Raw genomic sequence first — 26,183 nt, forward strand, 5'->3', positions numbered from 1 at the left:
TCTGCAAAGCATATTACGTTAAATATCTCCCTATTTACAGTTGTTCTTGAGCTACGAGTGTTGTGAGGGAGTAAATTTTTTTTCCTGCATCTTAACTCGATTGGTGTACTTAACTGCAGCAATACCTTGGCCAACCCCACTATTTTAAACTATACCTCTCATGATATACTGCCGAGAAAAGGGGTAAACGCTTGCCCTGTCTAAGGAGTGTGGTTTTGCACAGGTAGGAGCTGGGATGATGTTTGACCTGTAGGATGTTTTCCATCATCACGCAAATCTATCTGACCATAATTGTCACTTTCAATCTCTTTATGGCAGAAGACCTGGTATTTTAGAAAACAAATGTACTGGTAAAATGTGGTGGAAGTCATCCAGGATAAAAATGGAACCTTACAATACTACTTTTACGACTATTTTTCATAACTCCCACACGTAGAACATTACCATTATGAATGCTGGGTACCCAGTGAATGCTTTTCATTGTATTAATAATCCGTTGTTTTTGGTTTTTTTTAATGGAACTGTAACTCTTTCAAGTGTGTATGTAACGTTATTTAAGAGAATTAAATTATCTGTTTGGAAAAAGGCAAACTTATTTCTAAGTACATTTTAGGATTGCATCAGCTTTCAGTTATGCCACGGCTTTTTATAGCTTGACTAGTGCTAATGATCTCATTCTCTTAACCTGATGATAATAATAATGGAATTCCTTGATTAACTTGAATGGCAGCTCATAATTGATATGGTGGTTAAAATTAACAGCGTGCAAGGAGTTGCCAGCCTGTGCTTTGTCTTGCCTTATACAACTAAATAACTAGAATAGGATGAGAATCTGATTTAAAACAAAAATAAAATAAATCATTGGAGAGCGTCACAATAAATCATTGGAGAGTGTACAACTTCTGTAGAAAAAAAAATCTGCACTCTATTTTTCATAGCACTTAAAAATAAGTGAGACGGATCCAATCCAGACAACATGACCCAAAGTACCACCAGTATTTTGACTTCTCTCCGCAGACCATATATAGTGCAGGCAAGAGACGCACGACTGCTTTCAAGGGTAGCAGAGCTCCCCTGGGAGGGAAAAGACTGGACAAATTTATTTGTAAAGGGGAATTTTAGAATCGGTACACCGAGATCTGGATAACTCCTTTTAAAGCAGGTAAATAATGGCTTTAGAGATCTTAGAAGTACCGTCTCTCTCGCTGACTGCAGTTAGCTGAGTTTAAGCTGACCTTGATGGGGAAAGGTTAGTGTGCTGTTACCAGTTCTTCAGGGTGACCGCTACTCTGGAGTCCCTCCTGTCCTCTTTCACACCTCGCCCCAACCAAAAGAAGCCAACAGGCAACTCTTGTCACATTGGTAAGATATCTGCTTGTATTTCTGTGTGTGCTGCGAGCTTTGAGAAGCTAAAAATGTAAGTGTGAGAATATAACTTTATAGACAGTTTATTATTACAGAACCAAATCCTTGTTAAAACAGACGAGGCACAATGAGAAAATTTTGTTACGGCTAAGCTTCTTTTTTAAAGTGCTTTTCTGCAAATGGATTTATTTTTGACCATAAATTGGCTATAGGAAGACCCTATTAAGGAGAACAGAGACTCTTCAATAGCTTCTAATAACTAGAAGGGATCTTAATTGCATCATCAGCTGTTCAGCTTATAGCGATATGGAAATCAGCATGAATTACGAAAGGCAGATACAATGGTGCCCTTTTACAGTAACTGGAAGACTTACAGGTGAGTGTAAAAGGAGATGCTGATTTCTCTTGCTGAAATGGTGCTGAGAGGAATTCTGTGAGAGGTTAATGATAAACGTCAATTAACACAACTCTGAGGCGCATGAAACTCGAAGGTGCTAAAACTAGTGCAAGGCTTTTGCAGGCATTCAGAATAAGTCCTTTTGAGTTGAGCACATCAAACCCTGATTTCTCGTCGTACAGTTTCCTATGCGCTGATCTAGCTACTTACCCAGTTAGGGCTCCTACCTACCACTTAACCAAATGCTAGTGCTAATTCTGGCATCTCCCGTAGGTGGGAGCCCTCGCAGTAGAAGAGCCTGAGTTGTTTTTCTGTACTCTCCCAAAGCATGCTCTGAGCAAGCCAGTCTTTCAACCGACTATATATAAATTAAGCTGATGAGTCTCAGAAATGCACATATCACTTTGTCTCTAGACCTTCAATGAATGCTAAATCATTGACAAAGTGTGAAGTGGTAACTTTTGATCTAAAAAAACTAGGAGTCTGCTCACTCGTTTGGAATGTACAGTACGCGATTATGTAACTTGCTGAGCAGGTGGCATCATTGGTGACCAATCACAAAAACTACACTTCTGACTATAATTGCTATTTGTAGTATTCCAAATATCAAAGATGAGACTATGCATTTGGCTTAGTGGTTTTAGGGTAGTATTATCAGCATAAATTTAGTGGTTTCGAATGCTTCTGATTCTGGCAGCAAAAGTGCTATAAAGTTTTGACACTAAGTTCCGGCTGCAGACGAATTTCAAGAGGAAAAGGTAGGAAAACCATTCAAGAAGCAGCTATTCCCCAGAGTCTGAGTGCTTGATGGCAGCGTCATCTTTTAGCTCTGCTGATGTAATGGATGCATGTTCCTCAAGATGCGGCTAGTATTGAACAGATGCTTTTTCTTAAACAGCTAGGGTTCTAAAAGAATAGCAGTGCGGGGCAAGCTACAGTAAGTGATAAGAAAATAAAATATTCAGTAAGGCTAGCTTTTCAAATGCTTGGAATTTTGTTTGACAGACTTTGGTTTCCTTGAAAATTCCTTATGCTCATCACGAAATTTCATGCTGCTGTCATTTAACCTTCTAAATCATAGACACTAGAGCTTCAAGGTTCGCAGTAAGAGATTCAGAGTTCCTTACGAGGAGGGCATCTGTTACCACTCAAACTTTATTCCCTCATTGTAGAATTCCTGTTGGAGTCCTTAGGTCAAGAAACTAGCTCTGAATATTTCCCAGCTCTCACTGGAATTGTCAGAAGGGCAGCTAGCTGCTGCGTTCCTGCAAGTTTCTGACTCTCAGCGGTGTTCTCAAAGTGTAAATCTTCAAGTTCTCAAAGTGTAAATCTTCAAGTTCTCAAAGTAGATGCTTGTAGGCAGGCTTGGTCACTGGGGTCTTGCTGGTGGAACGTGGGGCACAACTGTGTTATGAAAGAGCAGAGATGGAATGGCTATATTCGTGCTCCGTACATTTTATGCAGGGACTGCTAGCTGTTCCTATTCAGGGAATGAGGAGCAAAGAGCTCATGTTAAGACATGCAGTGATTTCCTTGGCCTTCCTATAGGTGCATCTGAGACAAAAAGCTTTCTCTCTTTCCAAGAGAATTTATCCTCCACAGTCTAGTTGTTTGGTACACGATCTTTCTCCTATTGTTCACCTGTCCTGTGTAATAGGATATGGCTAATCCATAGTTCGATGCGGCTTTATCCATAGAAATTTCCATAGAATCCTAGAATCAGTTAGGTTAGAAAAGACCTTCAAGTTCGAGTCCAACGTGCTTCAGGGCAGCAGTGAGACAGTCCTGATAACTGTAGTGCAATTGTCTAGAGGATCCTCTGGCAAAATGCTTGCAACTGCCTCAAAGATAGTGAACTCTCTTGTAAACAGGTTTTCAATTACTGCACAAGAGATAAGTGCGAGTTCTCAGCATTTTGAAAATGATCTTGCATCGGTATGGAACGCTAGACCAAGTTTTATTTGGAGCCTGGGAACATACATATACCCACCTAGTATTCCTTTGAAAGGTGTTAACTGTCCAGAATTGGAGTAACTGCTCTATTTAGAGTTGTTATCAGTAACTCAATTGTAGCTGCTAATTACAATTAAAGGTTTTTATCATGAGCTATGAAAGTTCTTAGCTAGTCCAGCTGAACAGAGGTTGCACTTGTAGTACTCTTGGAACACAAATCCTGATGCCTTATGAAAACATCTGTAATGCGTAAGGTCTTGACTTTTCATTTAATACATATATCAGATATGACTATCAGTGTAGCTTCTGTCTCTGTCACTTCTCCTGTTCCTGCTAGCAGCTCTCATTAATAAAGGTATATAAAATGTAAAGCAAAATATAAAAAAAAAATGGAGAAGAATCCTGAAAATCATGGCGTCCTTTAAATCACTGAAATTCTTCACATACCACTTTATAGCCAGACGTGTACATTTACCTGTTCCCTTACTAACTGTAGCCACTTCTTTAAGAAACAAATGCCTATGAAGTAGTAAAAGAGTTTGCTGTTTGAACTTTAGCTATGTGATTACTGAATGTTGTCCTGAGGTGTCTTGGCACTTTGAAAATTAATTTTATTATTATTCAGGAGATCAAAAGACTAGAACTTAAGGAATTTAATTAAAAGTTTTGGAAAACAAAAAACAGAAACAAACAAATAAAATTAAAATTAAAAAAAAACAACAACAACAACAAAAAACCAAATCAAGCCTGTCTGATTATTCAAAAAGGTACCCTTTAAACCTTTCCTGCTTTAAATTTTTATTTCAGTGGGAGGATTTACTTAAATTAACGACCTGATGGCAGTGCACAGCTTTGGAATGATTTTTCCTCAAATTTCTAACTTCTGCCTAAATTCTAAATCTGAAAGAAGGAAATCTGCAGCTTTATACAGTGAACGTCTACTTCCCACAGGCTCTTGAAAAATGCTTTTCTCATGGGGTAAAAATCATCACCATACTATCACTTTTAAGATTCTTCTCTAGGCTGTGAATGATGCTTTTCATATTCTTTTCCTTTTAATACAATCTTTTCCTTTCAATTGAAATAAAATTGATTCACCTACATTTACTTTGGGGACTCCACAATTACAGTCAGAATGAAAAACTCAAGTGTACCTCAAGGTATACCTCAAGTACTTGTTAAAAATAAACCCTAGTAATTAGCTGTAAGTGAACTTTTAGTGCAGAAGCACTGAAAATAATTGGCTGTGGAATGTGTTTTTCATTGCAATCTACAAAAATATACCGAACAATGGATGAAACCAAAATTCTTTTTTTTGTGCTTTCTTAAGACTGACTCACTGCCACTTATTTTCTTGATATCACAGTTCTTAAAAGTAAATTGTCAGACAAAAAACAATGTGTAAACAGGCAACTGAGATTTGTCTTTATTCAAAGCCCAGGAGTCTTTGCCTTATTATAGGCAATAAAACTTTCATTCTCCATGAATTTTCCTTTCATATCTTTTGGCATCCCTTGCTTTTCATAGCGCTAATTATGAAGTCTCACTTTTCCAAGCGTGTATCGGGTTATTCTAGCTGGGAATACTAGATGTTGGGGGAAAGTTCAAGTTCCACCACGGTCATTTTATTCTGACAAAGCCGTGGCCACTCTGCACCAACAAAGCTGCAAAACGCTTTTGAAAAGCAGATTAGTGTGTTAGTTTTTCTGAACTGTTATAGCTTGTTTCACGTGGTTGCAACTAGATCTTTCACTTCCCAAATAAGTTCTGGGTGAAGTCGGTGAGAAATAAGAGAAGCTTACAAGGCCTTATGTGTCAGCGCTACTGTTCTGGAAATCCACAGAACTCAGAGAGGATCTAGCCTGGCTTGGACCAATTTGATAAAGCGGCGTTTAATAAGTGGGAAGAGATTAATAAATCTGGGTAGAACATGTGCATCCCGACTGCTAGACTGCTTTCTTTAGAGTGGCTCTGGCTGCGCTCCCCACCCTTTAGGGCTTTCCTGGCATAACAGTAAAGGATCTGGAACCGTACAGCTGTGGTTCAAGTCCCAAAGCTGTAATATGTCTGACCTCCTCTAAACTTGGTAATTACTTGAGCCTTTGCAGCGAAAAGGTGGCAGCGTGACGGAGTATTGTCATGGGCTTTCTTGCTGCCATTAACAGGAGTCAGTGTTTGGGTCTGCACCCTGCTGCCAAGTTCAAGGTGAGCAGTGACTGTACAAAACCTTTCTCCTTCCCCTTCTGGGATGCGGAGAAGGGGTGGAGAAAATGAAGAAGGGTAGATTGAAGAGGGGAGATTTAGATGAGATATTAGGAAGAAATTCTTTGCTGTGAGGGTGGTGAGCCCCTGGCCCAGGTTGCCCAGAGAAGCTGTGGCTGCCCCATCCCTGGAGGGGTTCAAGGCCAGGCTGGACGGGGCTTGGAGCAACCTGGGCTGGTGGGAGGTGTCCCTGCCCAGGGCTGGGGGTTGGAACTGGATGATCTTTAAGGCCCCTTCCCACCTGAACCATTCTATGATTCTGTGGAATAAGAGGGCCTTGGCTCCTGTGCATGGGAAAAGGACTTGTATGGGTTGGAGGTGGAGAGAGGTAATATGCACTATGTTTTCTTTCTGTATCCTTGAATTTAGAGTCAGACTCCAGTAGTTTGAGGATTTGCACGTTGGAATGGGAACTGGGAGTGCAGCCTACAGCTAACTATATAAATGCAAACAGGCTACGTGCTCCTAACTGGGGAACTGAATTCAGTTTCAATTTGGACCAGTATACTGAAAATAGTATAGTTCCATCTCCTCACACATTTTCAAAAATCTAAGCTCTTGTTTTATTTAGAAGCTTGAATGCTTCTTTAGTCTTGACCTTGGCCAATGAAAAAAAAACTTGGTACTTTTAAAAACAATAGGGTATTCAGAGTTTCTCTATTTAAAAAAAAATACACCACTTTGTGGAGGAGGAGGAGATAAGCCATCAAGCTTTCTGATAACTCAATAAATAATTAAAAGGGAGGAAAATACTTGGAATTCTCCTCCAGACTAAAACGTAATAAGATTTCTCCTGTCAGTTGCATACTTGCCTGAGTCGTCTTGAATATAAAGTCAGGTTTAGTCTGTACATCAGAGCTTTCAGGTGGGAAGTTAAAATGCCAAGAGCTGCCAGTGGAGGCAGTGATGGTTTGAGAGGCAAGCAACTGGGACTATTGATTAAGGCCTTGGCCAGGATGGATAGGTTTGCTGACTAAAAGAGGTAATAGTGCAAGTCACGTACCTCACCGTGTAGACTGATGGAGGGACCTAAGGTTGGCACTGGTGTAATGTCAGGTCGCAGGGACTACATGGGGAGGTGGACAGAAAAATGGTGGAAGATGCAGGAAGTTGAGATTTCTCAAGGTGGCACTCATTGACCCATAAGAGGATTTTGTGGCACACTGCTTGTCTGCACTTGCTTACCTGCCTCAAAAGTGTCAGTATTTGTTGTCTTTGAAGCGACTCTCCATTGTGCTACAGATGCAAGGCAACTAAGATGAAAACATTGTTAAATATTTTTTTTTCAGCTTCAGGTATTTTGAAGTTACTGAAAATCTCTCTCTCTCTAGAAATCTTGAGATGTATTAATGCTAGATAGCTGCAAAACCAGGCTGAATGCATTTTAAAATTGAGGTCCAGATGCTGGTAGCTAGCCTGAAGATGATATCTTAAGGTATATGTGTGTTCTAGACACATTCATGCAGCATGTTTGTTCACATCTAGTGAAACCCTTCCATAGGATTCGTAAATTGAGTACTACTAAGTTAAGTTTAGCCTTGCTCTGGTGAATTGCATACTTAACAGCGGGATTTGCAATTTAAGAAATGCTGTAGAAACCTTGTACCTACCTAAAATCACCCTGATTGTCATCTCCTTCCATAAAATTTGAAGTCAAGCTTTTCTGTTCATTTTTTGACACTGAGACATCTTTCCCTCTCTGTTCCTGAACGAAAGATAAGCTATTCAGAAAGGACACCAGGATTTTTCTTCTTGCATGTCCTGTTTTGTGACACACACGCACACACCCTGGGAATAATACGTAATAACTTCCTCCTTGTTCAGATACATTCAATAGGAACCAGATAACTCACTGCCAATTTCATATTTTTATGAGTAAAGTTATAGGTCTGTCACAAAACCGGTAGTGTGTGCCGTGGCACTGCCTACAGTCAGAGCCTTTCTGCCTTTTAACCTTTAACATTGCTACACTGGAATTAAAGGTAGTTACTCAATAGGCACGAGAGTGCTGTAGCTTCCAATAAGCAACGAAAATGCTCTAGCCAAAGGCGGTCAGTTATAAATCCAAAGGCACGTTTCAGTTTGCTTGTTGCAGTTAGAGATTCGCACTTAAAAACGCTTGTGGTTTGATTCCCAAATATCTTTGAGTCTCTGCTGGGGAGAACTAAGAGAGGATGTAGTGTTTTCTTTCTGGAGTATCATTTTGCAAACTGCGGCTTTCTAACTTCTGCAAAAACAGGTGTCGGGGTTTTCAATGTGCTTTGTGAAGCTTGAACAGTGTGATTCCGCGCTGTGCTTGGGCCAGAAAGGAAGGAAAGTAGACAACTTTATGCACCAGGAATAATAGTCTGCATTTTTTTTCTCCCTATTTTGCTAGGCTGAAGCCTTACTAATCAAAGCTATCTTCGTTATCTGGAGGGGCCCAAGTCTTTGATTTTTCCCAAGCGAAATGTATTTTTAGAAATATGGCACTAAAACATTTGAGGAAACTAGAAACTTTGCCCAGAGCTGCTGCTCTGGCATAAAACTTTTGCAGTATTACCTAAAGAATTTCAGAGAATGGAAATGCCCAGATGGCTGTTCTAATTCCCTGGACACACCAGTCCTCAGTATCAAGAGTGGTGGTGCCAGGATTCTCCGCTGCCGGCTCTCAGGATTGTGCTGAATGTATGTGCAGGCAAAAGCTGGAGCTGATAGCACTAAACTGGCTGCTGCAGAACCACCCAGCTGAACTGCAAATTAACTCTTCATACCCCGAAGCAAAATTCAGTCTATACATAGTAGACTGGAGCACCTCTGCTATGAGGACAGGCTGAGAGAGTTGGGGTTGTTCAGCCTGGAGAAGAGAAGGCTCCGGGGAGACCTTAGAGCCCCTTCCAGTACCAGTACCTGAAGGGGGCCTACAGGAAAGCTGGGGAGGGATTGATTGCACATGAGGAAGAAGTTCTTTACAGTGAGGGGGGTGAGACACTGGCCCAGGTTGCCCAAAGAGGTGGTGGAGGTCCCATCCCTGGAGACATTCAAGGCCAGGCTGGATGAGGCTCTGAGCAACCTGATCTAGTTGCGGATGTCCCTGCTGACTGCAGGGGGTTGGACTAGATGGCCTTTAGAGGTCCCTTCCAACCCAACACATTCTATGGTTCTATGATAATCTTTCTGCAGTACCTTAATAACTGCCTAGAAAACTGAAAAGAAAAAAAGAAAAACGCCGCCAAAAAAACCCACCCCCAGCCCCACTTTGTTTTGCAACAATTACAATGTATATGTCCAAAATCACATAAAGAGAAATTCCATTAAATTTCTTATGCTGTTTCTTTTAAGGATTTTGTTAGAAAAAGCTAACCTGTTAAGTAGGGGTATATGGGCATAGAGAACTCCCAGAGTTCTGAGGTTAAAATTGAAGCCATTGCTATTTAGAATTGAGTTGCCTCGTCCTCGTAAATTCCACTTTCTGGAAAGCCAGGAAGTGGATCTCGGGGTGGAATTTTCATTTCACTTAATGCACAGCAAACTTCTCAAGGGACATACTAAATAACGAACAATTCTTTTTTTTTTTTTTTTTTTTTTTGAGCACTGAGTATCCTGGTAACAAATCAGTGCTCATACAAGATGTATCAGATCTCAGTTTACGTTTTCCAGCTACAATAATGGTTATAATATGGTACGACAGCCAAAAGAGGTGTTTCCTGACACTCTGGCAAGAAAATTCCTACATTTTTTGAGGTACTTTAGTTTTTAAAACTATGCATTTCGTTCTCCAGTTTCCAGATATTTTGACGCAGCTCTCTGTCTTATACGTTCTGTGTGCAGGTTTTGTTCAAACTGAGGTTTATTGTATCAAAAAATTTAAAATACGTGTCCTCTAGAAACGGAAGACTTTCCGAGGGAGCTCAAAACTGAGCTGGAATTTTCTGATGTAGGTGCTCTTTTTTTTTTTTTTTTTCCCTTCAATTGCAGAGGAGATCATACTACCAAGTCACCTATTAGGTTCTTAAACAGTCGTCTTTATTGAAGGGTTTTTTTCAGTGTGGCAGAGATCTAGTGTTATGCTATCTAATGTCTTACAATTTACCTATTTTAAAAAGACATCTGCTGCGCTGTGTTGTTGAACGCTGCCAAGTTTGATTCCTCGCCAAGGCCTGTTTGTCCTTTAGTCACTGACGGTTTCGTGACTGTGCTCCAGAGATGTGACAGATAATCAGCTGCCTCACGCAGTTGGTAAAAGGTAACCCTGACCTTTCCTACAAATAATTAGTGTCAATTATACTCCCCACCTACATCCTTTTCTCCACTGTGGGGGGAAAAAAAAAAAAAACAAAAAAAAAAACCAAAACCAAACATCATCATGCTTTTTCTTATTTTATTCTGGTGACAGAAGTAAAATTAGCAGCCCAGTGCCAGAATTTTCTACATAATTCCAGAGTACTGAATTATATCAGCTGGGAAACTGTTGGAGATCATTTTTTTTATTATTTTTTTTTTTTAGGTATTCTACCTCTTGCATGAATGTTAGGATGCTGATTTCCAGAAGGAAAAGGTACTTGAAAGGAATTCCAGATGAGGACTTTCCCTGTTGATTATTGGCACAACACTTGAAAATTACTGTTACGCCAAACCAAGTATTTGAAAAAAGTGCACTGGACTTATTTTACTTTATAGACACGAACTGTGTAGCTCTGAAGATCCTAAGAGTGTTGTTATCACCCTTCTGAAACTTAGCTTCAGACTGATCTTTCCATGATGTTTCATTTTCATGATAAGCAAGAAAGTCTTTGCGATCCTATTCTTGAAAAACTCAGCTGCAAAGGGTAGAAGTCTGGCACTTGTGATTCTAAATTCCTTTGGCCGTGTCCCTTGCCACGTGTGAGGATGAAACTGGATGCATACAGCTGTACTAAGTGGCTAAATAACCTGAAATTGGATTTTGTCTCCCGCGTAACTCTTACGCGGTTGAAAATTCTAAAGTTGTACTGGGCGTGAGACGTAGCCTGATGCAGTATAGAGATCGACGGTTCATAATGCTTTTCTGCCTTTGACGCAAAAGCCATTTATTGAGTCTGGGCAGCAGGTAAATCACAAGCTGATGTTGTTGATTCATTTCTCAGAAATGATGATAAATGGGAGAATTGTATACAGGGGTTTAGTTTTTGTGGGGTGAGGTTCGACTGGATATCAAATCAGTTTGTCTTGTATGCCTGTCACTTACTATTTACTGTGAAAGAGACCGATTAAGGCCTTTATCCGGCACAAGTATAGTTCTGTCTTCTCTGTACCAAGCATTTTTCCAATGCTAAATATTATTTCTAGAGCTGATATTGTCTTCCTTTATCTCCCCAAGCTCAATTCACTCCTTTGCCTGTATTTTTTTATGGAAAGGCCAATTACGTCAACTCTCTCAGCAGCATGGACAGGGAAGTTATAAAAAGGTGAGCATTGCAAACCAATTGGATCATCTGATTCAGCTTAGAGCAATGCGTGCTGCTGCTTATCTACTGTATCCTGTCTTTCCTTGGGTCACGTAGGTCAGCTATTCTGACCAAGGAGGGAGATAACACTGCAAACCGCCTGTGACAGTGAGTGGTGAGTGCACGAGGCACAACTGGATTGTACTGTACTGCTCATCTTGGGTTTAGGCTGCTAGAGAGTTGGGAGACAGGCTGTCAAGTAGCAGGGGCATTCTACTGTGCTTTTTTTACTCTTTCACGCTTATTTTCTTAGTAGGGTAATTTCACTGGATCTTGACTCCTTAACTAGTGATACTTCTTGTGATAAACTGTGTAAATTCATCAGTTGGTAGGCAATATCCGCTTTTAATCTGTACGTGCTGCTGTCCTTTAAAATCCCCACCCTGTTTTTTTCCCTGCTTTGAAGTATATTAGTTGCTATGGAAACAACATCAGTGTTATGAGCTTCTAAATCTTGAATACATTTGAGTCCTCTTGTTTTCTTTCCTCTTGTGTGTGAATACAGTTGTTCTCCTCCCACACTACATCTGCAGCTTGTTTCAGAAAGTGATGCTGCACAAACTCTTCAACTCTTACCTCCTTAAAGCTGAATGCTAGGAGACTGTAGTATCCGAATGTTCTCATATCGGAGATTCTGGTACTGCCTTTCATGTTTCCACTGATCTGAATCCGATCCTATTTGGAGAAATCAAATATCTAAGGTTTTGTGCCAGAGAGGAATGAATACCAATATTAATTGAAAAGCAAAAACTTGGGCAATTGTTTTTTTGTGGTACCACAGAATGGTTGAGGTTGGCAGAGAGCTCTGGAGATTGTCTGGTCCAACCCTCTGGCTCAAGCAGGGCCAGATAGAGCCAATTGTCCATGATGATGTCCAGCAGGATGTCCAGAAGGCTTTTGAATATCTCCTATAACAGAGATGCCAATGTCTCTCGTGTACAGGGAAGCCCAGAACTGGACACAATCCTGCAGCACTGCAGGTGTGGCCTCACCAGTGCTGCAGAGAGGGGAAGGACCGCATTCCTCTTCAGATATTTCAGCTTTCCTCTCTTTAGTGCCAAGTCCAGGTTCAGTTTCTATGATAATCTCCTTAAATGTACATTGGGTACTTGATGGAAAACTGGTAGCAGACTTCTTAAAATAATCCTGTTTCATAATTTTATGCCTACTGCTTTAACACTGTTCAGGACGAAAAATTAAGACAGAGTTGAAAATCACTTAAGGAAAAAGGGAAGTGAATGTTAGGTTTAAAAAGACCGTTCATGATTCAAGCTAGATAGAAGTCTTGTCACAAAAAGTTGATTCACTTCCTAGGACAAAGGATGTATTTGGGCAGGGGGGTTGGAACTAGATGATCTTTAAGGTCCCTTCCAACCCTAACAATTCTATGATTCTATGATTTGGCAGGTGATCTGCTAAAGTTCCTAATATGTTATGCTACGCTCTAAAGAAAACAAATAAGCTACAAAAAAGTACAAACTTATAACCTCTAAGGGGAGGTAGATGCTGCTGCTGTTTGTTTAAGCAGTTCTGGAATGCTCTGGCATTGTTTCACTTCCTAGCACAAAAGAAGAAATGACCTCTTCATGAAAAGAATGCTGTGGATAAGCTGGTTGGTACCTTATCAACTTTGCTATTGCAGTTATGCCAGCCAGACATGTTCGTGTGACTTAGACATACTCTGCTCTGGTATTTATACTTTGTCAGAGGTGTTCTGAGATTGATTTGTGACCTCATCTGGCATAGAGAGGTGCTGCCAAGTTCTCAGAATTGATAAAATGTAAACCCACTTTACATGGAGTTTATTTAAAACTTCCTGACTTCAAAGAACATTGGAAAATATGATGGTTTACTAGCTTTATCATACCTGTTTGCTACCGATGCTCTTAGTCAGCTACTCTTCCCAAATCTTGATGCTTTTAATAAATGATGGTCTGAAGTATCATACCTGATGGGACTTCTTTCAGATGCTTTTTCAGATTTCATTTTCTTTTCAGATGCTTAGGTACTGAACAGCTATTTTTTCCAGGAGAACCGCGCAGGAGAGCAAAATCCTGCACACAAAGCCGTAAGGAAGGGCAAACTTTTAAATGTCCTCTGGTTAGCTCTGAGGAGTGTCAGAGGCAGATAGGACTAGCCCAACAAGCTTTCTATCTCTTCATAAGCCAATCTAATCAGGCAAGAACAACTTTTGAGTTGAGCGCCACAAGTATGGTTGTGTGTCTAGGGAAGTGTTGTCTATTTTTAGCCAGCTGGTTATCATCTGGCTCTCAGCATCCTGCAATGTTGAAAGTATGGGGTGGGGGAGCTGGGAAGAGATCCGCTGGGGCTGGTTTTGTTACTTGATTTCTTCTTTGGTTATGATTGAACACATGCCAGATTGAACAAAATTAGATTGGTCAAAAAGGCATATTAAGAAACAGACTTGTAATTTGTGGGGTGGCAGTGCACAGGGTAGAAAAATACAAAAACATGCAGGTGGCTGAAAGAGATTGAGGCCACAGGGGAAAAGGAATATAGATATGGACAAATGGATCTTTAAAAAAAAATAAAAATGCACCCCCCAATTATCAGCAATGACTCAGCTATCTCTATATATTTCAAGTTGCGTGGGAATAGAGCGGTTTGAATTGATTCTTGTTGGGCCTTTATTCCAAGCAGGCCTGAAGTAGGATTGATGAGAAGCTCCAGGTGTCTTGTAAAAGCCTTTTGCAAAGCATTTGTGACAAGAATTGTGGGCAACACTTGAAAATCTGTGGTCCTGCTCCACTCTCCTACTAGCAAACTCTTTCTTACCAATTTTTTTTCCATTTCTTACAATTGATATTCTATAAATGTAGTGATTAGAAGTTGAGAATTGTTTCTCAAATAGGAGAAAAGAAATGCATGTCCCATTTACGACAGTATGAAAGAGTAGCCTATAAATGTTGTGGTAATAAGGTGCATGCAAAGACATTATTATATGGCGTAGGCTTTAGAAATGAAGGGACAGCAGTAGATGGCCAAATGGGGATACATGCCATGGTTTAACCCCAGCCAGCTGCTAGGGCCATGCAACTGCTCGCTCATGGACCCCGGTTGGGATGGAGGAGAGAATTAGGAAAGCAGAAGTGAGGAAAAACTGGCAGGTTGAGATAAAGACAGTCTAACAGGTAGAGCAAAAGCCACGCACACAAGCAAAGCAGAAGAAGGAATTCATTCCCTGCTTCCCACGGGCAGGCAGGTGCTCAGCCATCTCCAAGAAAGCCGGGCTCCATCATGCGTAACAGTGACTGGGAAGACAAACGCTGTCACTCCAAACGTCCCACCCTTCCTCCTTCTTCCCGCAGCTTCATACACTGAGCATGATGTCCCATGGCATGGAATATCCCTGTGGTCAGTTGGGGTCAGCTGTCCCGGCTGTGTCCCCTCCCGACTTCTTGTGCCCCTCCAGCCTGCTCCTGGTGGGGTGGGGTGAGGAGCCAGAAAAGGCCTTGAGAGCTCAGCAACAACCCAAACCCCCGGTGCCCTGTCATGCTATTCCCATCCCAAACCCGACACACAGCACCGCAGCAGCTGCTAGGAAGAAAGTGAACTCCATCCCAGCTGAAACCATGACAATGGGCCTGAGCTTTTCTGGCAGCTGCTCTCAAGGGGTTGCAAATCCGAAGCAGTGGTTTAAGGAAGAGAAAGGTCTGCTGCCGAGAAGCTGCAGTTCGGCAGAACTCTGGCAATAGCCCAGGGTTATGGCTTTAGCTTACAGGTAAGGAGAAGGCAATGGAGGATAAAAATAAAGGAGGTGAAAGTTTTGGATTTACATATTATAGATGGAGGGAAGAGAAGGCTTGGAGACAGCTGAGTGACAGCTCACCTTCCGAAATATCTAACCGTGATGTCTGAGAAATATCCACATTCTCTCAGCCTAGAGGAGTTGACTCTTGGTGTCTAAGCAGGGGGAAGAACTTTTTATCCTGGGTATTTGTCTATTTGCTGCTTCTATAAAATGTAATATGTGAAGAGCCACTTACTGAGAAGTTAATAAGATTTTCACTTTGTAATTTTAATTGCCCTACTCTTGCAAAAAAGATGGGAAAACATTTCCTTTTCATTATGTAGCTATCAGTCTCATATTTTTACTTTTTACATGTGTAGAATATACAATAAGACTTCTAATGTATGCTGCCAAGTGTGTTTTTTCTAACAAATTGTGAAGCAGAAAATTTCTTGTAAAATTCCTAACTTCTTGCTGTAAATCCTTAAAATTCTGGCACTGTTAGCATGAATTCAAGCCTCTGTGCATTTTGACAGAGAATTGCTGCTCAGACTGACATTTGATATTCACAGGCTTGTAGGGATCCGCAGTTCAGAATGGAAGCAAAACTTGAATTTTGCGGGGTGCTGGAAACTAGGTGGCCTGGGATGTTCTTCAGAACTTAAATCAACTTAATCTGAATTTTTGCTTACGTCTATGAATTAATGTAGCTATTTAATGGAGCTGTCAGTACACAGCACAATCAGGACTGGAAAACTTTCAAGTACAAATTGACCAGATAAACTATTAATTGTCTTGGCAATATTCTTGGCATACTCTGAAAGCTTAGTGCATTTCAGTAGCTGTTTCTCGTTTTTTGTTACGCTTTAGGTTACAGTTGATGTCTTGGTGTTATTTCAAGAATTAGGAGGATAACCTTTAAGACACTTTCACCTGTGTGTTAGTTTTCTTTTGAAGGTTTGCTGTTTTCTGTTAAAACTGGATATTTAAGCACTCATTTCTGGGACGTCCTCGTATATTATGTCTTCATGAGCTCAAGTTTACCTTTTTCTCTCAAATACTGTCCTAAAGACCTGAAAAGAGAACCCTCATCCATGCTATAGTTCACGTGATTTAACGCCTGCTCAATATATCATAAAATTTGAAACGTTTTCTTGGGATAATTGACAACAAAATAGATAAGTGTTGTAATACATGATATGTTAATGAACCCAATTGGTAACCAAGCAAATAGAAAAGGAAGATAATGAGTCTCTCTCTCTTTCAGGCTCTCTTTTATCTTTAATTTTAGCTGCATTTTAAGTAATTTAAAACTTAATGTACAAACAGCTAAAAAGTAGCTTAATATAATTTTAGTAAGATTTCGTATTTGAGATTAGGCAGTGATACCTTCACTATTGCCTTTTTACTAAATTATATCAAAGTAAAACACTAAATATGGGATGGGAATAGTGTGGAAATTGCTCCAGGAATGCAGTAGCATCTTTAACACTGCTGTAAAACATGAGGGATCTACTCTTATTAGGTTAACATACTTTCATCTCTAATTACAAAAGGGCTTCAGGGTTTCCTTTTAAAATTTTTAAATATTTGCTTTTAAGAAAATCAGAGTTACTTTTCTCATCTTTTCTATAGCATTTTATGGCTGTTCTACTAGTGATGAGCAACATTCTCAAAGGGAAACTGTGAAAAAGGTAACTGTGAAATATATACTGCCTGTGATAAAACTTCCCCAAACACTCCTTAGAAAATGTTTCTAAAATTATTTCATGATTGTTTTATTTAAGTCTATGCCACACCTTAAATACTTAAATCAACTCATTGCTCTATACAATCTACACAGAATTCTCCGTCGGCATCTTCACCAAGGATCTGACTGAATCCACAGTACAGAAAATTGATCAGAGTTATTGGTGAGAACCTGAAAATACAAAGCCAATAGCTGGAGTTGTTCTCAGTGTTCAATACCTGGAGGAGCTATAAATAAGTTTGACCCTGCATAAAATTAACTCCTGTTTGAGTTCCAGTTCACTCTTCTGCAGGTTGTGTCTCAGGCAGTTAGAGACAGCGATGTGTCGGTAATCGGACATCAGGGTTTTTTTCCAGGCTTCTTGTCACCTGGAATGTTGGAAAAATGGTGTTAACTAGTCTATACTTCAGCATCCCCACCTACAAATATTCATTCTGTTGACCTGCTCTTTGCATCTAAGCAAGTTGACCAACCAATGTGAAAAAAGAATTAGGGTCTTTTCAAATTGGAGACCTTACAGTGGTTTGTTTTTTTTTATAGATGATGCTTTATTTATGATTAAAGCAGTCCAATTTGCCTTCATAATAGAGCCTTTTTCATTTAAATATACCATCAAGTGATTACAGAAATTGGACGAGGATCAGAAAGATCTGTAATTATTAATGATATTCAGGATGGCTGAGCAGTAGGTGTTTTCCTATTTGGATAGTCAAATATATCTAGGGAACAATTACAATGCAATGTAGGAAATAAAATGCGGATTTAAATACAGTGATTACTTCTTAACTAGGATCTGGTCTTTTGACATTTCCTGTCCATGGATGCCAATATCTTTTAATATTTGTTATAGTTCATGGTTTTGAGACAGTTTTAGAATGTAATCTCATTTTTCATAAAACAATGAATTTTAATGAAATATATGCAAATAACAGTTCTTGAGTTGATTGAAGAAGTCATAAGAATGAAATGTTGCTTTAATGGCGGCATACGTTTTATATTCTGTGGAGCTGGTTTGAGACAGCTGGAAGCTAGTTTGTGAAGGAAAAACCGCAGGAAGGGCTAAATTACAACGGTGAATGAGATGTTGATACAGTATCTATCTATAGATAAGGCTGAGAATAATGCTTGCTATTTCTGTCTTAAAACTGAAGATTGTTAGCAATGTTCTGGTGAAGGATCAGTGAGCACTACTCTTCTTTCAGCTCTGATAGCTCTTGATGTGAGCAACTGTCCTCCAGGTACTGCAGTGGGATCAGGAAGCTCATTTGAATTAATGTGAGAGTAGGATTTGAGCAGAGATACCGAATGATGTGTTCTGTTTTCAGCTCTGTTCTAACACAGCAGGCAAGCGGTTATCTTTAAGAACTTAAATACTCGCTATAGGGTCTGTATGACTCCATGACTTGCACTTAAATTTTTATTTAAGGGGAGTAGGCCAGCAGCCACCATCTCAGCTGCCTGATTCTGGACCTTTCCTAGACGTAGACATGCAGACATACCAGTAACTGAGCCTTGGGGGCCTATCGGAGCTTATTCAGTCTCTGGCAGCTGCACTGTGTGTCCAGTTCCCATCCTTGATGTCGTGATTTCAGTGGGTTTTGCCAGGAGAAATTTTATGGCTGTCCAGAGCACGCGGCAGAAACTGTTTCTAGGACTTCTGAGGAGCTTTTAGGGAATCTCAGACAGGTTAAGTTCTCACACTTTATGCTTTAATTGCTGAATTGGAACCATAATCTGCACTTGGATTAAGCCTCTTCTAACTTCCCCCTAATCACTTATGTCACTGAAGAGAAGGAAAGGTTGCACGTACACGTATATCATCAAGTCCTATGTGCATATCACAGGCAAAAGCTCCATCACTCTTAACTGGATGGAAGTGTGCCTGCATAGTTCTAGATTCCTGAAGACTGAATTATAAAGTTGTATACCTTCAACTGGGTTTTTTATAAAATAAAAAAAAAAATTAAGTACAAGAACATTTTAATGAATATATTGTGCTTCCACGGTGTGTTAAGATACCTGTATAGCTACAGATACATAGATATGGACAAGTATCTTGAAACCTTTCCAAGCTCTAACCCATTGTTTAAAAACTCATGACCTCTACTTTTTCAAAAGCCTGCCGGTAGAGAGCATTATGACAGTACCCATAGTAGGTTAGTGCGATAAAGCGATAGAAAACCTGCTTCTGTCTTTACTTACTGAAGACAATTTTTCTGGTAGAGTCAGTGACTGTATCGATGCATTAAGAAGCAAGGGATTTGTGTCTGTCTGTCTCCTGTTGCTTATTAACAAAAAAGTTAGTGAACTAATCATGGTGAAATGGTATTCTTGTAATGCAGACAGGTTTTGTTTTAATACTTACTTTGTGCGTAAATAATTACTTCAGTAGTTTAATGTTTTCCAGCCAAAAGCTTCAGAAACAGGCTGCCAAATCAGCAGACATCCCGTTTTGGTCAAAAAAAACCCCTGTACTTTTGGACAGTAATCATGGCACAGAAAGTATATGTTTGAGTCATGGGAGCTGGGGGTACTTTTGCCTGATGGCTCACAGGCTCTGAGCCCCAACTGCAGTTTGGGAGATGTGGCCATCCATCCACCTTTTGAAAGAAGGCTAAGAGCAGAAGTAACAAGACTAAATTAGTGTTACTGGTGAAACACCTGCTTAAATGTACCGGAATGTTTTCAGCTCTGACACATCAGCAATCTAAACAGAATTTACCTTCTTGTTTCCTGGTGAGCCCCACCCAGGCCACTTTTCTTTTGTAATACCGACTTTCAGGGAAACCAGCGCTTACCCGGGAGGAGGAGGGTGAAGATGCTGAGGGAAGAAAGGTGTAAAATCCATGGCAATGGACCTTAGTTCTCAGCCTGGGACTCCACCGAGGCATCACTGCCCTTGGGCTCCACGAGCAGAAATTCCACTTGGAGTGTGGTGGAACAGCAGAACTTTGTCTGCAAGCTGTGCTCAGAGGTGAAAAACCTGCTGCAGCCCTAGAAAAGTGTGACACTGAACAAGGAAATGCCATGATTTGTTACAGGTGCTAAGACAATCCCTGCTAATGACGAGGAAGGGACAGAAAAATCTTCCTCAAACCAATACTCAGAATTTTTTGTGTATGAAATGCAGCATGCTCAGCTAGATGTATTTAATGTTTCTAAATGATTTTCAAAGAACTTTAAGTTGTGGAGCACTGCATGTGCTTTCTAGCTTTTGTTCCTGACTCTTTAGGTGACTGAGGTATGAGATAATGACAGCTCCTGAAGAGGGGAAATTTTTATAGGCAGTTTTAAATTGTTCACAAATGTCTCCTTTTCTTCCTACTCGTAATTGAAATGAAGAATTGTGTTATTCTAAGCAGGATAAAATTGGTTTACAGGGCGATTGCAATGTACAATCTTTGGAACTCATCTAATGAACAGCAGCCTTGAGGCCCCCATTGAGATCAAGAAACGTGATTATAAAGACTGGGGGTGACTGTGATAATGTCAGGGGTTAGTTTTTTGTAAACGAGTGGGGGTTTGGACTTTATTGTTGCAAAACTAGCAGACTATTGTAGAAAGAAGATTCTCTATTCTTTTTTCTTTTTCTTTTTTTTTTTTTTCTTTTCTTCCTACCCTGAGTGTTTATACCGTGCCCCGTCGAAGAGTGTTTATGCTTAAATTTAGCCCATCTTCCTCTGGCAACTTGCACCCTCTTGGCCTGCCTTGCTGGCAGCTGATGCCGCTCACTGCTGCAGCCTTTTACCTGAGGAAAACTGAGGAAAAAATGGGAGAAATCAGCTCAAACCCCAAAATGCCACAAGCAGGCTGAGGGAGCGGATGGTTGTTGGGAAGGGGCGAGTGAGCAGCAGAGCCTGGTGGCCCCTCAGCGGAGCCCGTCGGTCGCCCCACGGAGCCCCGTGGTGGCCCTGTGGAGCCCCTGTGGAGCCTGGCAGCCCCTCAGCAGAGCCTGGCGGTTGCCCCGTGGAGCCCGGCAGCCTCTCGGTGTCCCCGCGGAGCCCGGTGTTCGCCCCGCGGAGCCCAGCGGTCCCTCGGCGGGGCGCGGAACCCGGCGGTAGCCCTGCGGAGCCCGCCGGTGTCCCCGCTGGGCGCGGAGCCGCCCCTGGCGGCGTCGGCGTTGCCGTCGGGCCGTTGGCTGTTGCCATGGCTCCGGCAAGCCGGGGGAGCCCAATGAGGCGTCTGCGGCAGCGCCGGCAGCCAGCACCAGCCATTTTGCTGAGGGGACAACAATGTGACACATCGCGCCGGGCTCCGCCGGGGAATAAACACGAGAGCTCGTCGGCGGGAAGGGGAGGAAGGGGCACGCCGGTGAGTACCTGCGGCTGCTCGGCGCGCCCGCCAAGCTGCCATTTTGACAAGGGCGGCGGGCGGGCGGGCGGAGGAGGAGCGCGGCTCGGCGGAGCTGCGCGGCCGCTGTCAGGCAGCGGAGCGGGGTTTTGTGTGGTAAAGGCGAGGTTTCTCCGCAGTGTCGCTGCTCGGAGGGAGAGCCGGTGAGCGGGAGAAGGCGGCTGCCCGCCCTCCCTCCCCTCCCCTCCCTCCGCGGCGCTGCCCGGGCAGGTGCGGGGCCGGGCGGGCGGGATCCCCGGCGCTGACGGCCGGGCCGGGCCGCGGGCTGAGGGACGCCGCTGTCCCGAAGGGGGAACCCTCGGTTTCTGTGAGAGAGGTACGGCTTTGCACCCGCTGCTTCGGTTTCCCGAAAGAAAACTGAGGAAAACCATGGGAGAGAATCCGCTTCGTGCCGGTCGCTCAGCGGGCAGGTATCTCCGCATTAGAAGGTTGGCTTGGCTGGAGCGGGTGCTGCATTAATTTATCTGATTGCATTGTTACATATTGCAACGTGGTGTTCCATATGGCTGCAGATTCAGAAAGGTGTTTCCAGTAGTTAGTAACATTTCATGCTTTCGTTTTCTGGTAAAAAGAAAGGATTTATTTATTTATTTATTTATTTATGTATGTTTATTTTTCTTAGTGCCTTTTGCCGTCAGGGTAGCACTGAGGTGATAACAACTTGCCAGCCCTGAATCGTCGCGAGGGGAATTGATGCATTGTGCTCAGCCTCAACGTAACTAGATTTAAATTGTCCAACTGCCGCTCTGCGCTATGTAGGTCATAATAAAAAGCAGCTTTTTTTTCCCCCCAGCTTTCGACGGACTGCATGCCCCAGTGCCGGGGTTGATGAGGTTGTGGTCCTTGTGCTGTTAAGAGTAGTGGTACTACAGCCAGCTCACGCCTCCTTTTTTTTTTTTTCCCCTTTTTTTTTTTTTTTTTTTTTAAGATATCACACATACCGTGCTAGACAGAGCACAACACGCCCATTGTGTCCCTGCCTTTGGCCTTCAATAAAAGGAAGGAAACCAGCACTCCACATGGAGCACGAGCACGTTAATAGCACAAGGCAGTTAAACTTTCTATGGAACAATCTCAGCCATTCTGAGGTGGGCTGGAGAAGGGAGAGAAAATAAAAGCGTGAAGGCAAAGAAATAATTGAAATGGGAGCGGTCTGATTGGGTCCGTGTATTGATGCTGTAGATTTTTTTTCAGTGCAAAATGGATTGGTCTGAATAGTTGCTAGTCACAACACATCTGCTTTAGAGATGAAAATGGTAGTTAGACCTAGGTCAATAAAACCGCAGTCACTCAGTACAGATAAATCTTGTATTAAAAGTAGCATTTTGTGAACTGCCAACTGTATTGTCAGAGTAATACAATTCCTGAATTAGCTAATACTGAAATGCATTAAATTATTCTGACAGCTGAACCAAACATTCTGATTCACCTCGCATCTATAGAAAATGAAATTATATTTTGGTCTTAACTCTTATTTAATAATTATATGGATTTAAATCACACTGAGATGAGCCATTTGTTTGGGCAGTTGAGTGGGCATCAAATCAAGAATTTGAGGTCTGGTATCTTTATAGTTAAATTAGTAACCAGTGCTCTGTAATTGGGAGCCAAATTCCAATGTGTTATTTCTGTATATATATCTTGCAAAGGTATTTGGACAAGCATGTTCAGCAGCTATCCCCCAAATGAGACATTGCATTTGGAAACAGCAATATATAAATGGATTGCCACTATGCATTTTCTCCATTAGAAAAGCTCCATCTCACTTGAATCATTCCAGGATTTTGTTATTTGGTGAATGCACACCCCAACTTCTTTTTCTATACCTCTGTGTAGGGGTCACACAGTAAGTTGTTTAGAGAACTCCTTTCATCTGTGTTCTATAAAGTGGAATGTGCATTTACAGTGTGGTACTACATGAATATTTATGATCGAGTCTGTAATTATGATGAAAATTATAAACAAGCACAGCTGATTTCCTTTAAGGTGTTTGTAAGCCTTTAACAAAGAGATAGAGAGCTTTTGTTATACCACTAAGAAATACCGATATAGCAGTATGCAAAACACGCAGGATTTTGCAGTTCAAGGTGGATATAATCTCACTATGAAGAATTTATGGTGTAAGAAAACAAGTGAAGACTGGCTATGACTAATCACTAAGCAGTGTGCACCCGTTAGGTGCTGACAGATGCATCTTAGTCGTCTCTGTTATTTAAAGCAGTATTCTGTGCTCTTCCCATTTTGCTTTTCTCCCTTTGTCTTTTTTCTCATATCAATTCCCAGCTTCCCTCTGTTTCCTTACTGTCTCTTTGGCAACATCTGATCCCCTCAGAGCTATTTGTAAATCAAGTCGGTGACTGTCAGTAATGGCCATGGAGGTGCTGCAATAGAATCTGGTGTGGAGGAAGAATTTAAATGAGTTAGAGGTAAGAAACAGCAACTAAGTAAAGAGTGTATCCAGTGTGAACTCATTCCATATGATGTAAGGTGGTAGAATTTGGTATAGAATTGGGTCACTGATGCAGAAATCAAATGGGCATGAAGGGAGAAGGGACATTTTTCAGCTTACGGTGAACTGAAGCGTACTTACAAACAGAAGGCTTACAAGAAGACCTTGACAGTAATATGACACAGGACAAATTGGGTATTTGTGCATTGGAAAGGGTGACATCAAGTTCCAGTTGAAGTCTAGAAGTTTTTCAGGTGTCAGTGGAGTCATGTTTTCTATCCAAGAGATGATTATACATGATTTGAAAGTCTGTAGGTTATGCAAAGTCAGGCTCTCCCTTGGTCAGCAATGATGTAAATAACATCAGCTGTCATGCTTTAACATTAGTCGCTTCAGACATTTTTTTAGACTGATGACCTTCGAAGGTGACTCTGGGCTCATATTCTGTGCTCATGAACAGGTTACTAACAAAGCAAAAGGAGGCAGATGAATCTGAAAACACAGTATCATGGTAGCAGGCGCAAATAGTAATAGAAATGAGAGAACAGGATGACCTAAGAAGGTAGAATCAAGTGGTATGGTAGTTTTTTGGTTATGTTGCTTGTTTAAAAAAATCAGCTTTGAGCAAATAGTGATAAGCATCAAACAACCATGCAGTCTGTGGAGCACAATAACCTTATGAGAGGGGTAGTGTAGGAATGCGTTATCTACCCTCAGCCTATGGACTGTTCTCTGTGTTCTTACACATATGACCAAGCTGTGCGTAACAATACAGATGGCATGTGCCCAGGGAACACACTCTGCTATCAAATTAGGGTACATTGTATAGTGTTACACTATGGAACGGCCGAATGTCACTTCTGTATCGGAAGGATCAGGTATTGAATATAATACACCAATGTTGAGGTTACATCTGGAGCAAGCAAATTGCGTCAGATGTGACCTTGGAACAATATTTCTGCTCCAGTGAGGCTGTCTGCACAAACATGGAAATAAAAGTCGACAATTCCTGCTTGTTTGTAAACTAGAATTTTACAAATGTGTACTTTGGTATTGTGTCCTGCTACTCTGATATTGATCCTTTCACATATCACTATTTCAGTATGGCATTAAGCATGTTACTTATTGCCAGTTTGTATTTTTACTTTACTGTTGAATGTAGTGTATAGCTTCCTGTTTGAGAGATAACTGTGCCATAGATACTCTGTGTTCATTTTTTGTCAAATAGTATGGCAACTTTTAATGAAAGTATTTTAACAAAAGTTGACCTTCCTGAAATTAGGAAGCTTCTTTATATTCTAAGGCTAAAACAAAAGCTAAAAAGACTTTCAAAGGCACTGATGTAATGGAAACCTCACGTATGGGAGGGAGAAGGAAGAGAAGTAAATACTTAGAAGGGCAGCATGCATCTGAGTAAAGGCGTGCGGGATGACCACATTCTAGATCTACTCCTGCTTTCAGTTGTTTTGAAGCATGAAATGTATTTTTCTGTTCAGATGTATTGTTCCATAACAGTGATACATCATAGCTAATGCTGCTGTAAAGCAGGAAATTCCAAAGACAGAGCCTTTTCTTCTGTTATTTCTAACTTCTCCCCCTAAATAGATTGATTTTTTTTTTTTTTTCTTCTTTCTGAACTGAATAAAGACAGTGTTCTGATTCATCCACCCTTAAAAACCTCACCAACCACCATCGGGGGGCTGAACAGCGCAGATGTGGTTCTGTGTTCTTAAGTAACCTGAGTAACAGAGTGCACTGTTTTAAGAGCCGATGCTGAAGATCCCAAGCCTCAAAGGATGGGGGGGGGAAATACGATGGCAGGAAAAGCAACCCTTCTTCCTATCAATCTTTACTATGATCAAACTATACAGTAAACTTTTACGTTAGCCTTTTCAGAAAATCACTGTTAAATAATGCTAAGGCATAGAACAATGAAAGCTTTACTTATTTTTAGGGCACTTGTCTTGCATTTTTTGTGCAAGTATTAAAGCAGTGTACAACTGAACTGTTTCATGGGTAACTAAAGCTATCCCTACTTTAGCAGCAGTTGCTGGTTAGCTAAATTTGTCCACCAGCATAGTGGTTTTACTCTTTTGCTTCTTCAGGACCCAAAAGAAAAGGGAGTGACGCATGAGGAAACCTAAGGGGAATGGAATCAGTAACTGCAGTTCTCGTAGCTAAAAATCAAATTTGTTGAGGCTTGTAAAAACAGTAAAATGCATTGATTTCTAAAGGCTGCATTTGTTTATAGGATCAACAGTTATGCTACTAAGAAACCAATAGTTGCAACTGAAGGTCAAAATAGGTAGGAAAGGTCTTTGTGGTATTTCAAACAGTCTATAAGCAATGGGTCCAGTTCCTTACTATTTTTTTTTTTTTTTTTTTTTTTTTTGGAGCAGCATCAATAGGTGAGGTCTCAGTTCCACTGCAGTAAGACTTAA

At 41.1% G+C, this 26,183-nt stretch overlaps 1 protein-coding gene across 2 annotated transcripts in view; it reads left to right on the plus strand.

Annotated features, from left to right (window-relative positions):
* The first annotated feature begins 1,038 nt into the window (after window positions 1-1,038).
* Window positions 1,039-26,183, plus strand: part of SORBS2 (sorbin and SH3 domain containing 2) — a 187,963-nt gene continuing 162,818 nt past the window's right edge. The window contains exon 1 of one of the 2 annotated variants that reach the window (XM_063335331.1): window positions 1,039-1,362. The gene's annotated coding sequence lies outside the window, so the exon portion shown is untranslated. The remainder of the gene's footprint in view (window positions 1,363-26,183) is intronic. The other variant, XM_063335339.1, reaches the window with a different exon arrangement.

This window comes from Chroicocephalus ridibundus, chromosome 5 (genome assembly GCF_963924245.1).
Source record: "Chroicocephalus ridibundus chromosome 5, bChrRid1.1, whole genome shotgun sequence".
NCBI lineage: Eukaryota > Metazoa > Chordata > Aves > Charadriiformes > Laridae > Chroicocephalus > Chroicocephalus ridibundus.